General features: G+C 43.5%; 6 non-coding genes across 6 annotated transcripts; all 6 read left to right on the top strand.

The window, feature by feature from the left end:
* Positions 1 to 8558: 8558 nt before the first annotated feature.
* On the top strand, positions 8559 to 8640 carry trnas-aga (transfer RNA serine (anticodon AGA)). Its single transcript has one exon. It is a non-coding gene; the product is annotated as a tRNA-Ser (tRNA).
* A 360-nt stretch (positions 8641 to 9000) lies between these two features.
* On the top strand, positions 9001 to 9072 carry trnag-ucc (transfer RNA glycine (anticodon UCC)). The gene has a single exon. It is a non-coding gene; the product is annotated as a tRNA-Gly (tRNA).
* Positions 9073 to 9168: 96 nt separating this feature from the next.
* Positions 9169 to 9240, top strand: trnag-ucc (transfer RNA glycine (anticodon UCC)). Its single transcript has one exon. It is a non-coding gene; the product is annotated as a tRNA-Gly (tRNA).
* Positions 9241 to 9410: 170 nt separating this feature from the next.
* On the top strand, positions 9411 to 9492 carry trnas-uga (transfer RNA serine (anticodon UGA)). The gene has a single exon. It is a non-coding gene; the product is annotated as a tRNA-Ser (tRNA).
* A 336-nt stretch (positions 9493 to 9828) lies between these two features.
* trnaa-ugc (transfer RNA alanine (anticodon UGC)) lies at positions 9829 to 9901 on the top strand. The gene has a single exon. It is a non-coding gene; the product is annotated as a tRNA-Ala (tRNA).
* Positions 9902 to 10315: 414 nt separating this feature from the next.
* On the top strand, positions 10316 to 10397 carry trnas-aga (transfer RNA serine (anticodon AGA)). The gene has a single exon. It is a non-coding gene; the product is annotated as a tRNA-Ser (tRNA).
* The last annotated feature ends 1365 nt before the right edge of the window (positions 10398 to 11762 follow it).

Here is an 11762-nt window from a genome sequence, read left to right as displayed (position 1 = left end):
TGATTCATATTGGGCAGGTATCATGTACCAGTATGCCCAGGGGAAGTACCGGTTCACCACTGGTAAGAGGCAGGGCTCCAAAAAATGGAAGGCTGTCATGCAGCACATTGACGCCTGTCCATTAACTCCTCTATTCAACCACCAAGTGCGTGAAAATGACATCTTTGGGAAAAAAATCCCCTGCAAATGTGGATATCATAAGGTAAGTGATGATAATATGTCATTTAGGTATTAGTTAAATGGCTGTTGCCATGAACCATAAACCATTGTGTTATAGCTTTTCCAACAGGCAATTTTAAGTATCTTAACAGGAAAATGCATTATTCAGCCCATTAGTTGAGCTTGCATTGTCATTTAAAAATGAACTTACCTATTTCTAGACCTAGGGAAAAAAAGTTAACTATTTTTTTCACAGTCAGCTGAGCAGACAGGTTCAGGAGACCCCGCCACACAGAGCAGCTCAAGGGCAGGGAGAGCAGGAGACCCCGCCACACAGAGCAGCTCAAGGGCAGGGAGAGCAGGAGACCCCGCCACACAGAGCAGCTCAAGTGCAGGGAGAGCTGGAGACCCCGCCACACAGAGCAGCTCAAGTGCAGGGAGAGCTGGAGACCCCGCCACACAGAGCAGCTCAAGTGCAGGGAGTCAGGCTCCAGGCAAAATTAACTGCGCTCTTTGTAGCAGGGACATTAATGTTGAGCATTTCTCAGACCACTTATCTGACTTCCATACAGAGGAATGTTGTGAGCAGTGTGGAAAAAAGGTAATTGGTGCCATTGGACTGCTTGAACATATTGAAGAAGGCTGTCTTTCAATCAGCAGCAGCAAGGGAGCTCCACAACAACCACCACTACCGCCTCCTCCTCCTCCACTACCTCGACAAGCTTCTTCACCGCCACCACTTCCTCCTCAACTGCCACCACCCCTGCCACCACGACAACCTTCTCCACCACCACAACCACGACAACCCCCTCCTCCTCCTCCTGCCACATCTCCATATGTTGTCGTCCTGAGGCCACCAGAGGTGAATTGGGTGAGTTTTCTCCCAAAACAATTCATGCGGGTCATCCAACCAGCCGACCGGGAGTGGATTACCCAGTGTCTCTATGAGCCCACAGGACAGCTGAGGCAACAGTTTTCACAAAACTGGTTCCTCCCACCCAATCCACCAAAGCTGACAACTGCACCACCTGATCCCATGAGCTACTTTAGGAAGCGGATGTTTCTGTGGGCACCGATGCGGATGTGGGGCATTCCACTGAAGTGCCATCAGTGCAACACCAAAATGCACCACTCTGGGATCTACACGAAAGTGCGGGAAGTCATTGACCTTGACTGCAGGTACTACTTGGTCGGCGGGGATTATCCTCGGTGCAGTAAGTGCATGATCCCTGTCTGTCCTTGGAGTTCCGAGGTGTTGAGGCAGTTAGATCCTGCCCACAGAAACAGGTTCCCTGCTGTTCTCACCACCCAGCTGGCTCTTGGCAGGAAGTGTGCGACCTTGCTCAAGCCAAGAACTGCAGGAAACAGCTCCAGTTACCTACAGCAAGTGCTGGCTGAAGTTCACAGCGAGGAGTGGGCAAGGCGCACCATTGAGTACCTGTCTGACTGTGAGCTTCATAAAAGGAGGAATGACTTAACCCAAAGTGAAGAGGCAGTCTATCGGCAGCCACCTCCCTTTTGCCCCCTACCTCTTGCACAGTGGTTTGAGACGGTCCATGCCAACGAAATCCTGGGTCATTTGGATGAGATGAAGGGTGTCATCACATCAGTATATGGCAGGATCCTTAAGCTTGACTCCACAAAAAAGGTACGAGCAAATCTTTAAAAACCTTTGACAAATCTTTGTTTTAATTGATGGTCATTGATTATACTTTATTATGTTACTTTAAAACATTTTTTTTTGTTTTGTCTTTTTTAATAGATCACAAGGAAACTTGCTGGTGGCATAGCAGACACAGCTACGTGGATGACAAACATCATTAATGAATGTGGCCAGGTACTGAACTGTGTGCTAACCACTGGTGAGGGAGCTGGCCTAGATGAGTTGTGCCAAGGCATCGTCAAGCGCTACTATGACGCTGGGGAGCCAGAGCCAGATGCCATTTATGTAGACCGAGACTGCTGCAGCGAGACAGGTGTGAGACAACCAGCATGTTTGTGATAATATTATTTGTTATAGACACAAAAGTAAGCTATTTTACAAAAATGCTTTACGTAATGTACCTTTAATATATACCCAAATTAAACAAAGATTCAAGTTGTTGGAAAGAAGGACTTCATTCTATATGTTAGGTTGCCCCCACTTTTATTCCATTTTATGTGATGATTGTCATTGCATGCCTTGAGACTTGGATGTGCTGTCATTCATGGTGAAAATGTAATCATAACAATATGCATACATCCCGGCCTTGTTCATTTGTACAGGTACACCCCAGGTTCTTGTCTGGTTTCAACCGTGGAAGACCAAAGTGAGACTTGATATTTTCCACTTTATGAGGCGATTCACCACTGGCCTGACAACAGAACACCATCCCCTCTATGGCACTTTCTGCTCTAAGTTGTCCAGCTGTATTTTTGAGTGGGACCAGGCTGACATCTCTCGTCTCAAGGAAGCAAAGAGGTCAGAGCTGAAGAAAAAGCATGCTGGTCATGCTCCTACAGAAGCACAAGTTCTGGCCAGCATCAGCTCCAGTGAACTCGCCAAGCATTGCAGAAGGAGAACTCGTGGGGTTGAGGAAACCCGCAGCCTGATCCAAGGTTTGCTGAAGTCTATGTGGGAACTGACCGACACCTCAGGTTTACGCCTGATCAACCCTGAGAGCATGACACATGTGTGGGAGGTACAACAGAAGCACTTGACATGCATCCAAGATCCACCTGGTGTTGAACTGTACACCAAAGTTGGCTCAGGGTCACAAAAGGGAGACATGGCCCTGGATGTCTTCAGGTGTGGCAGAGGGTCTTCTTCAGTGGAAAGCTTTCATCGCCACCAGTGCACCTTTATCCCGGGTAAGTATAAATTCTTGAACATGATTTACAGCCTTTACATATCTGCTATTGAATTACAGTCATAAGAACATAATTTTCTCAAAATTCTCAAGTGTCTGAGAGAAGATAGTTGCACACATAGGGAAATGTGTACCATCACATAATAAATGCAACTAATATTTCAATAAACTCAAACATAGTTGTGTTTTTTCAAGGATGGAGATGCAATGCTATGCACACTCAGATGTACATGCTTGAGGGTGGATCCAGATGGAACATGAACCGAGCCTGTGAAGCTGTGGCTGTGAGTGGTGCATCGCACGCTAAGATTTATGATGTCCAACATGAATGCCCTCAGCAACAGAGTCCTTGGTTGTCCACTGTTATCAGAGTTCATTCCCCCTGGGAGACCCACTGGTAAGATACTCCAGAAGACACCATTCTCCTTGTGACTAAGCTTTTGGTCTAATACATTCAATAAATACACTTTTCTCTGTCTTTTCTCACCTATTCCAATGCAAACTTGTCTATTCTTCTGAATTCAAAATGTTTTTTGTTTTTTTCCATTATGACTCTTTACGGCAGGTGAGCGTATTGGTGTGGAGTATTTGCTGGCTCAGTCTGGCAGAGGAGATCTGCTCCATCCACAACAGCACAATGAATTTGGCATCATTTTGCCAGACCTGCAGGTCGAAGTTCTGGAGGAGGAGTGTCCTGATGTCACAATAAGTGATGCAGCTGACATTCTCAGTGAGAGCCCACCTGAAGCACCCCAGTGTGAAGACGAGTTGGACATTTCACCCCCCCACAGTCCTTTTCTTCACGGCTTCATGGCTCACCCAACACATCAAACACATTCAAACCAATAGAATATACAGCTAGACAGTCAGAAGGGGATCACTCTCGACCCCAAGGTCTCTGTGAGCTCTCCTCTGATCACAGACCAAATACTTCATTGAATAACAATGACTTTGGGAACACCCATAGCAGTTGACTCCCGGAGGGTAGTCAGGGGTCATGAAATAACTTTGATAGCAGGAGGGAATGTAGGGTATGGGTAAGCCCTGTTTTGGGGGGTGATTTAGCCATAATAGACCAATGGGTTTGTACAGAGGCAGTTTTATAATCCAAGGATAATTTTTCTCATAACTATTTCTCTCTCACACATTACCAGGAGACCAGTTTGGACACAAGTGGTGTCTCTCACAACCCTGTCAGTCCAGCCAGAGGTGTACTTCCTGAGGACAATTCCTTGAGTGGACCCAGCACATCAGCACAGGTAATGTGACAAATGAATTATCATTCGGTGGTGCTGCTCTGCTTGCATCCCAGGCTTTTGTGCTGCTTTTCATTAACGACACTTAAATGTATGTTCATATAAATAGGCTAGTGTAAGGTGGCTTACTGTGACACATGTCTACATACTCTGTAAGTAAAATGTAGAATTACATTTTTTAAATGCAGTGACACTGAGCCCAAGAAAAAAAACCCCTAAAGGGACAAAGTTTATCATATCATATTTGTCAATGGTTGTTCTTCATTTTTCAGGACACTCGATGTGATGCTAGGGGTTTTCCTGGATGGGAGGCACAATATCAATCAAATCAATCAATCAAATTTTATTTGTATAGCGCCAAATCATAACCAGGGTTATCTCGAGACACTTTACAGAAAGAGCAGGTCTAGACCGACTCTTTGTTAAGTTATTTAAAGAGAGGCCCAACATTAATCCACCATGAGTAGCACTTAGCAATTCGGCACATTGGCAAGGAAAAACTTCCTTTTAACAGGCAGAAACCTCGAGCAGAACCAGACTCATGTTGAACAGCCATCTGCCTCGACTGGATGGGCCGAAAATGGGATAGAAGGAGATGCAGGATAGAGACAGGCAAAGAGAGCAACAACAACATATGTTCTTGTTACCACAACAACAACATATGTTCTTGTTACCACAACAACATATGTCCTTGTTACAATAACGGCATTGTCAACCACAGAGATAGCTGAGATTGTACGGCTGTATTCCAGTCTTCATGCCATGGACAAGTCTCCTTCCACATATTCCCTGAAGTGTAAGAAGAAGACCTTGCCAGGGCCGTGGAGAGCTTCCAGGAAACATAGTGGCTCTGCACCTGGTCAACAAGCAGCTGAAAGGTGAACTGAAATATAGTTGATGCATGCATTAGGTAATTTACATGTATCATAATTGTCTTTAATTGCATGTTACACTCAAGCAATATTACACATTGCTTTATTCCTTCACAGACTATTCATGACCCATGGCCAGGCTGCTCAGAGACCAGACACCAACAGAGTTTCAGAGTGCGTTTCCCTCTGGCTTTTGAAAGAGTATCAGCCAGCAAGGAACAGGCCAAAAGACTGCAAGGGTAAAACTTTGCCTGTTCCACAGTCCATTGTTCAAACATACTGTCAGATCAAACAACTGCTCGAAGACAGCGGGGTGATACAGGACCAGACCAACTTGGTACTTGTTACCATCAACAACACCACAGTGTCTTCTTGGTGAGATACGTTTATGGTTTCCTACATTCACTTTAAAAGCTGTTCTTGAGAATTATAAATATGTTTAATTATTTTAACATAATTACATTTTACCAGGAAGGATCTGAGTTAGCTACAACCTTTGCAATTGTGCTGGTTTGAAATGGTAAACATTTTGTACTTTATTTCCTCCAGGTTGCATGAAAGACAGAAGAGAACAAACCAGGACTCACTGCTGCAAGGAATACAGCTTCCCCAGAAGGTCACTGTGGCTCAGGATTCCCTGAGAGCTCCCTTCTGCACCCGTGGAACATGGACATGCTGTCATGGAGTTTCAGGAGCCAGAAAATCGGGAGGGCGAGGCAATGATACGCCCATGTTGCAGTGTCACAACTGGCTTGGCACAGCACTTTGCTCCTGGGTCGTATGCATGGTCTGGATCCTCTGCCTCATCCTCACACCAGCAGGGTCATCCGCCACCAGCCCCATCTTCTCCCTGGTCCTAATACCAGCAGGGTCATCCGCCACCAGCCCCATCTCCTGCCTGGTCCTCATACCAGCAGGGTCATCCGCCACCAGCCCCATCTCCTGCTTGATCCTCGTATGAGCAGAATCACTTAACAGCAGCGCCATCTCCTGCCTGGTCCTCGTACGAGCAGAGTTACTTACCACCAGCCCCATCTCCTGCCTCAAGCTCACACCATATTCCACAAGCCCCATCCCCTACATGGTCCTCACACCAGCAGAGTAATCTACCACCAGCTCCATACCCTGGCTGGTCCTCACAGCCACCACAACCTCCCTCACAGCAATACTTTTATCATCATTACAATATACCACCAACTCCAGTATCAACACCAACAGCAACGGTATCATCAGATCAGTACACTTCAGTCATCAAAGAAGATGGAGACAGCAAAAGGCAGCACTTGAAGACGAGGCACGTGTAGCAAGAGGGGAGCCACCCAAAAAGCGGCACTGCTAAGAGGACTACCATTATCAGTGTAGAACATGTGGTCAGTCCAAAAGCAAAAGCACTGGCCATACCCAGATGAAGGGTAAGTGGTACTGTCCAGCATCTGGACAGACCATCCCGGAGTGGAAAGCGACTCTTGACAAGCAATAGAAGTTGTCTTACATATCTCTTTATGCATTGTATGCTAGGACAATATTGATGTATCAGAAAAAGAATCAACTTTATTGGCCAGGTATTCCTTGCATGTGTACATACCTGGCCATTAAGCTGATTCTGATACATCAATATTGTCCTAGCATACAGATTTTAAAGGTGTGAACTTGAATGTGAACTCAGTCACTTTTTTCCACTTTATACTATTTTACTGCCCTGTTAAATATTGATTTAGTTTACTGCTTCAGATTGTTTTATTTTCCTCCCAAAGTCCCAAGACATGCTCATCAGGTTAATTGGGGACTCTTAAATTGCCTGTAGGTGTAAGCTTTAAAGGTTGTCCGTCTCTATCAATGACTGTATGGTTGTTTTAGATGTTTCCTCCTGCTGATCCTCCTCTACTCTGCTTTTCCGGGACAGATCGGCTACAGGAGCCGTATTTGTCAACAGAGCTGTCAATCATCATTTTGACAACATCAAATAACTAATTAAAAGTAAACTTGTCAGAAAAATGAACACTTGGACGCAAGTCAGCATGATAAGAACTAACTATAATGACAGAAACCATGTTTGAGAAACATTTATTTGACGTGTATTTTCATTTTATAGTTTGACTCATGTCCCATCTGTTACTTTTAGGGAGCTGTCATGTCGGCCATCTTTCTATACAATCTAGGGCAGCGGTCTCCAACCCTACTCCTGGAGAGCTACTTTCCTGCATGTTTTAGGTTTCTCCGTTGAATGATCTGCTCGTTATCAATCAACTGAAGCTTCTCAGGGGATTGATAACGAGCAGATCATTCAAATTAGGTGTTTAAGAGTACGGAGAAACCTAAAACATGCAGGAAGGTAGCTCTCCAGGAGTAGGGTTGGAGACCCCTGGTCTAGGGTCTCTATGTGTCAGCCCTGTGATTGACTGGCGTTCAGTCCAGGGTGTACCCCACCTCTCGCCCATTGACAGCTGGGATAGGCTCCAGTAGAGCAGTAGAGATAATAATGGATGGATGGAGAGAACTTGTTTTATTTACATGCAATATTTTATACATGTTATATTGAAGGGAGGCTTTGCCTCTGTAATGTTGAATGTTGTTTCATGTTTACGTTTGACATTTTACACTTCCATATTGTGCTGTGCAATAGTTTCACACAAAACTGATGTTCATTTTGGACTTATGTTCTTAATAAAATGAGAAATTACTCATTACTTTTCATTTGTCAAGTATTTAATTCACACAGGAGTATACAAAAATAGGCTTAATCATCTGGTTATTTCATAGAGAGTATTTATTCATTTATTTACTTACCAGACATAGTTACAAACATGGTATATTGTGATATATCAAGATATTATTCTGTTGTGGGACATCATGGCTATTGTGACTTTTTGTGAAAATTATTTTGTCATGCCCAACACACAACAAAGGCACAGGCTTGAAGTAATACTGGAATGGTTTTCCAGAAACAATAAAAGAATCAGAAGTATAGGTTTACCTGTCAATTTGTCATTTCTATGGAAACAAATTGATATATTTTGTGCAGAAAGCTGAAAGGTGAGAGAAAAGAGTGTATTGTGTTGAAAAGTGACAATTTTACCGGTTTGGGAGCATGTATGAAGTCCCTTCCTTTCTCTCTCCCTCCCCCTCCTCTTTTCCCCCTTTTCCCCCACCTTAGCAGTTAAGACAGGTTTCAAAGTAACCAGGGCAAAGTCAATGGGGTCTTTGTTGGATTCATTGTTGCGGTATCTTTTCTCTCATCTGTCCAACCTATGTCCCTATGATTCATTGAAAGGTCTACAGTCGCACACCAAAACGAAAGGCTAATACTGACCTAACAAAAAGAAGGCCTTAAAAGAACACATTTTGAGGCTTTTTGTTATATCAAATAGTTGAGGCTCCATTTAACGAAGAATTTCTCCAAATTTAAAGCAATTTCCATATTGGTTGTTGTGGCCGAGTGGTTAAGGCGATGGACTAGAAATCTATTGGGGTTTCCCCGCGCAGGTTCGAATCCTGCCAACAACGACAGGCTGTTTTGAGCATTTGGAAGAAAAAGCTCTCCAAGAACAGACGCTCCGGAGTTGCAAGGTATGAAGGTTTCTGCATCAAAAGAAGAAAGTGGAGATTTGACTGAAGATGTTGTTGCCATGTGTTTAAGAGATAGTTAATGTCTGGTTAACAAGAATGTGGGCTCTTCATTGTGTAGCATCAAGGGTTTTTTTGCTAATGATTACAATTCGACCTGTCTTTCACAGATGTCCTAATCGGAGCAGAATCTCAGTACTTCTGAATTATTGATCACTTTATCCGTTGGCCTTGTTGCAGTGGTCCAATCCAAACATCACTTTTATTTGACTCTGGGCAGTAAAATCTGCCCTTTACATAGCGATGGTGGTATAGTGGTGAGCATAGCTGCCTTCCAAGCAGTTGACCTGGGTTCGATTCCCAGCCATCGCAAGTGGTTTCTTCCCCCCAGAATATGCAACTGATTTTTCTATCTTTTGTACCTTCCCTCATACTAAGTCTCCAGTGAAATCAGCACAGACACATTGAGCAATGGTGGTATAGTGGTGAGCATAGCTGCCTTCCAAGCAGTTGACCTGGGTTCGATTCCCAGCCATCGCAGAAGGCTGAGCTTTTTATCCAGGGAAGAAGAAGAAAGATTTAAATCTCTGATCCTCAGAGCAAAAGTTTTGAACGTGAGAAATGGCGTAATTGCGGGATCGTTACCTGGCCCTCTGCAGACATCAGGTGCAAACTGCAGGCATCGGGGGTGGGTTACTTGGCAGGTGCTGGTTGTCGTGGCCGAGTGGTTAAGGCAAAGGACTTGAAATCCATTGGGGTTTCCCCGCGCAGGTTCGAATCCTGCCGGCAACGTTGGTTTTCAAGTTCTGTCTGCAGGATTGTTAAAGTTTGATCCTGACAAACAGGTCGGTTGCTCACAAGGACGTTGTGATATCACTGTGCACACCCATTAACACTTGTAACCATGTTAATCTGATGAGTCTAGGTAGACTTTGACTTGCTTTTCTCCATACATTTTCCTCTAACCCAGATTGATTGAGAATCTTACGCATCTACTTTGTTAAGCTGTTAAAATTGTTTTATCCTCAGCCAAACTGCTACGAATGACTTTTGGGCAGCTTCACCAACATCCCTTAAGAGATTTTGTTGGTAGATCTGTCGTGTGCTGTCTTTCTATCAATGTGTACGGGGGATGTAGCTCAGTGGTAGAGCGCATGCTTTGCATGTATGAAGCCCCGGTGTTTAATCCCCGGCATCTCCAACAGGGTTTGTGTTGCTTCGTCACCATCTCAAAATGTTCATGAGCTGTCTAATATCAGCAATTGCATGTTCTTGAGTTTGAGGAATACAGACGTTTAGCAATATTAAAACAGGTTTGACAGTTACCAGGGCAAAGTCAATGGGGTCTTTGTTGGACTAATTGTTGCGGTATCTTTTCTCTCATCTGTCCAACCTATTTCCCTATGATTCATTGAAAGGTCTACAGTCGCACACCAAAACGAAAGGCTAATACTGACCTAACAAAAAGAAGGCTTTAAAAGAACACATTTTGAGGCTTTTTGTTATATCAAAAAGTCGAGGCTCCATTTAACGAAGAATTTCTGCAAATTTAAAGCAATTTCCGAGGCTCCATTTAACGAAGAATTTCTGCAAATTTAAAACAATTTCAATAATGATTATTGTGGCCGAGTGGTTAAGGCGATGGACTAGAAATCCACTGGGGTTTCTCCGTTCAGGTTCGAATCCTGCCAACAACGGTAGGCTGTTTTGAGCATTTGGAAGAAAAAGCTCTCCAAGAACAGACGCTCCTGAGTTGCGAGGTATGAAGGTTTCTGTATCAAAAGAAGAAAGTGGAGATTCAACTGAAGATGTTGTTGCCATGTGTTTAAGACGTAGTTAATGTCTGGGTAACAAGAATGTGGGCTCTACATTGTGTAGCATCAAGGGTTTTTTTGCTAAAGAAAACATTTTGACCTGTCTTTCACAGATGTCCTAATCGGAGCAGAATCTCAGTACTTCTGAATTATTGATCACTTTATCCGTTGGCCTTGTTGCGTACCCTGCAGTGATCGGCCTGCTTACTCAAATTTTAATTATTCCTAATTAGTCCTAATAAGTCCTAACCAATTCCTAACGAAATCCTAACGTTTCACCTGCCAAATCCGAACAGAGGGGCAAAGAGGGGCAAAAGAAGTGACGTCACTGTTGACACGCCCCTGCTCAGCTTTCCTGACAGGAACAGCGCGGATAGCGGCAGTCCGGCATTGCAGATCAACAGGCAGCCTGCATAGATATCGACTCCTTGATCGACGGCGTAAACTAGAACAAAAACGGTACGTACAAGGAAATTATTAGAGGGACATTTATGAATTTTTTAAATAGTGAAATTGTCTATGTAACGTTACGTGTCTCCATCGTTGTATAGTCTTGAAAACCCGCTGCTTGTTTTTACACTGTATATGGTTCTAATCCAGCCAAATTGCAGACTGTCTTTAATATTATTCAGATTTCTCCTGCTAAAGCTGTTTTTAAATATTGATAAAACTAAAGTAATGCACTTTGTAAAATACTAGCAAGAAGCCTGAGACCGCTTGGATATTATCACTGCTCAGTGAAAGACTTAATCTCCTGTTCCTCCTCTGGTAACGTCATTTGGCTTGATCACTGCCTTGTTAAAATGACTTTTAGAATACTTTTTTATTCACCAGCCAGGCTTGTTATTGTAATAGTCGATGTAACATTTAAGTTTCTCCTTAGTTTTATAGTCTTGTCAAACGCGGCAACTATCGCGCTTATTTTATTCTACATTGTTTATGGTTCAAATCCAGCAAAATCGCAGACTGTCTTAAACATAATTCAGGTTATGCTTTCGCAGATGAAGCTGGTTTTAAATTCTGATAAAAAATAAAGTAATGCAGTTATAAAATGCTAGCAAGAAACCTGAGACCGCTTGGATGTTATCACTGCTTCAGTAAGAAGACGTTGTCTCCTGTTATAAATATCTCATCATTTGGCTTGATCACTGACTTGTTATATTGACTTTTATAACTTTTTCAATACTTTTTAATTCACCAGCCGGGCTTGTTATTGAAATAGTCGATGTAACATTTAAGTTTCTCCAT

This window comes from Semicossyphus pulcher, unplaced genomic scaffold, assembly GCF_022749685.1.
Source record: "Semicossyphus pulcher isolate SPU_LCO1_2020_fin unplaced genomic scaffold, fSemPul1.0.p SCAF_18, whole genome shotgun sequence".
Lineage (NCBI taxonomy): Eukaryota > Metazoa > Chordata > Actinopteri > Labriformes > Labridae > Semicossyphus > Semicossyphus pulcher.
This window is presented reverse-complemented; position numbering and strand designations above follow the sequence as displayed.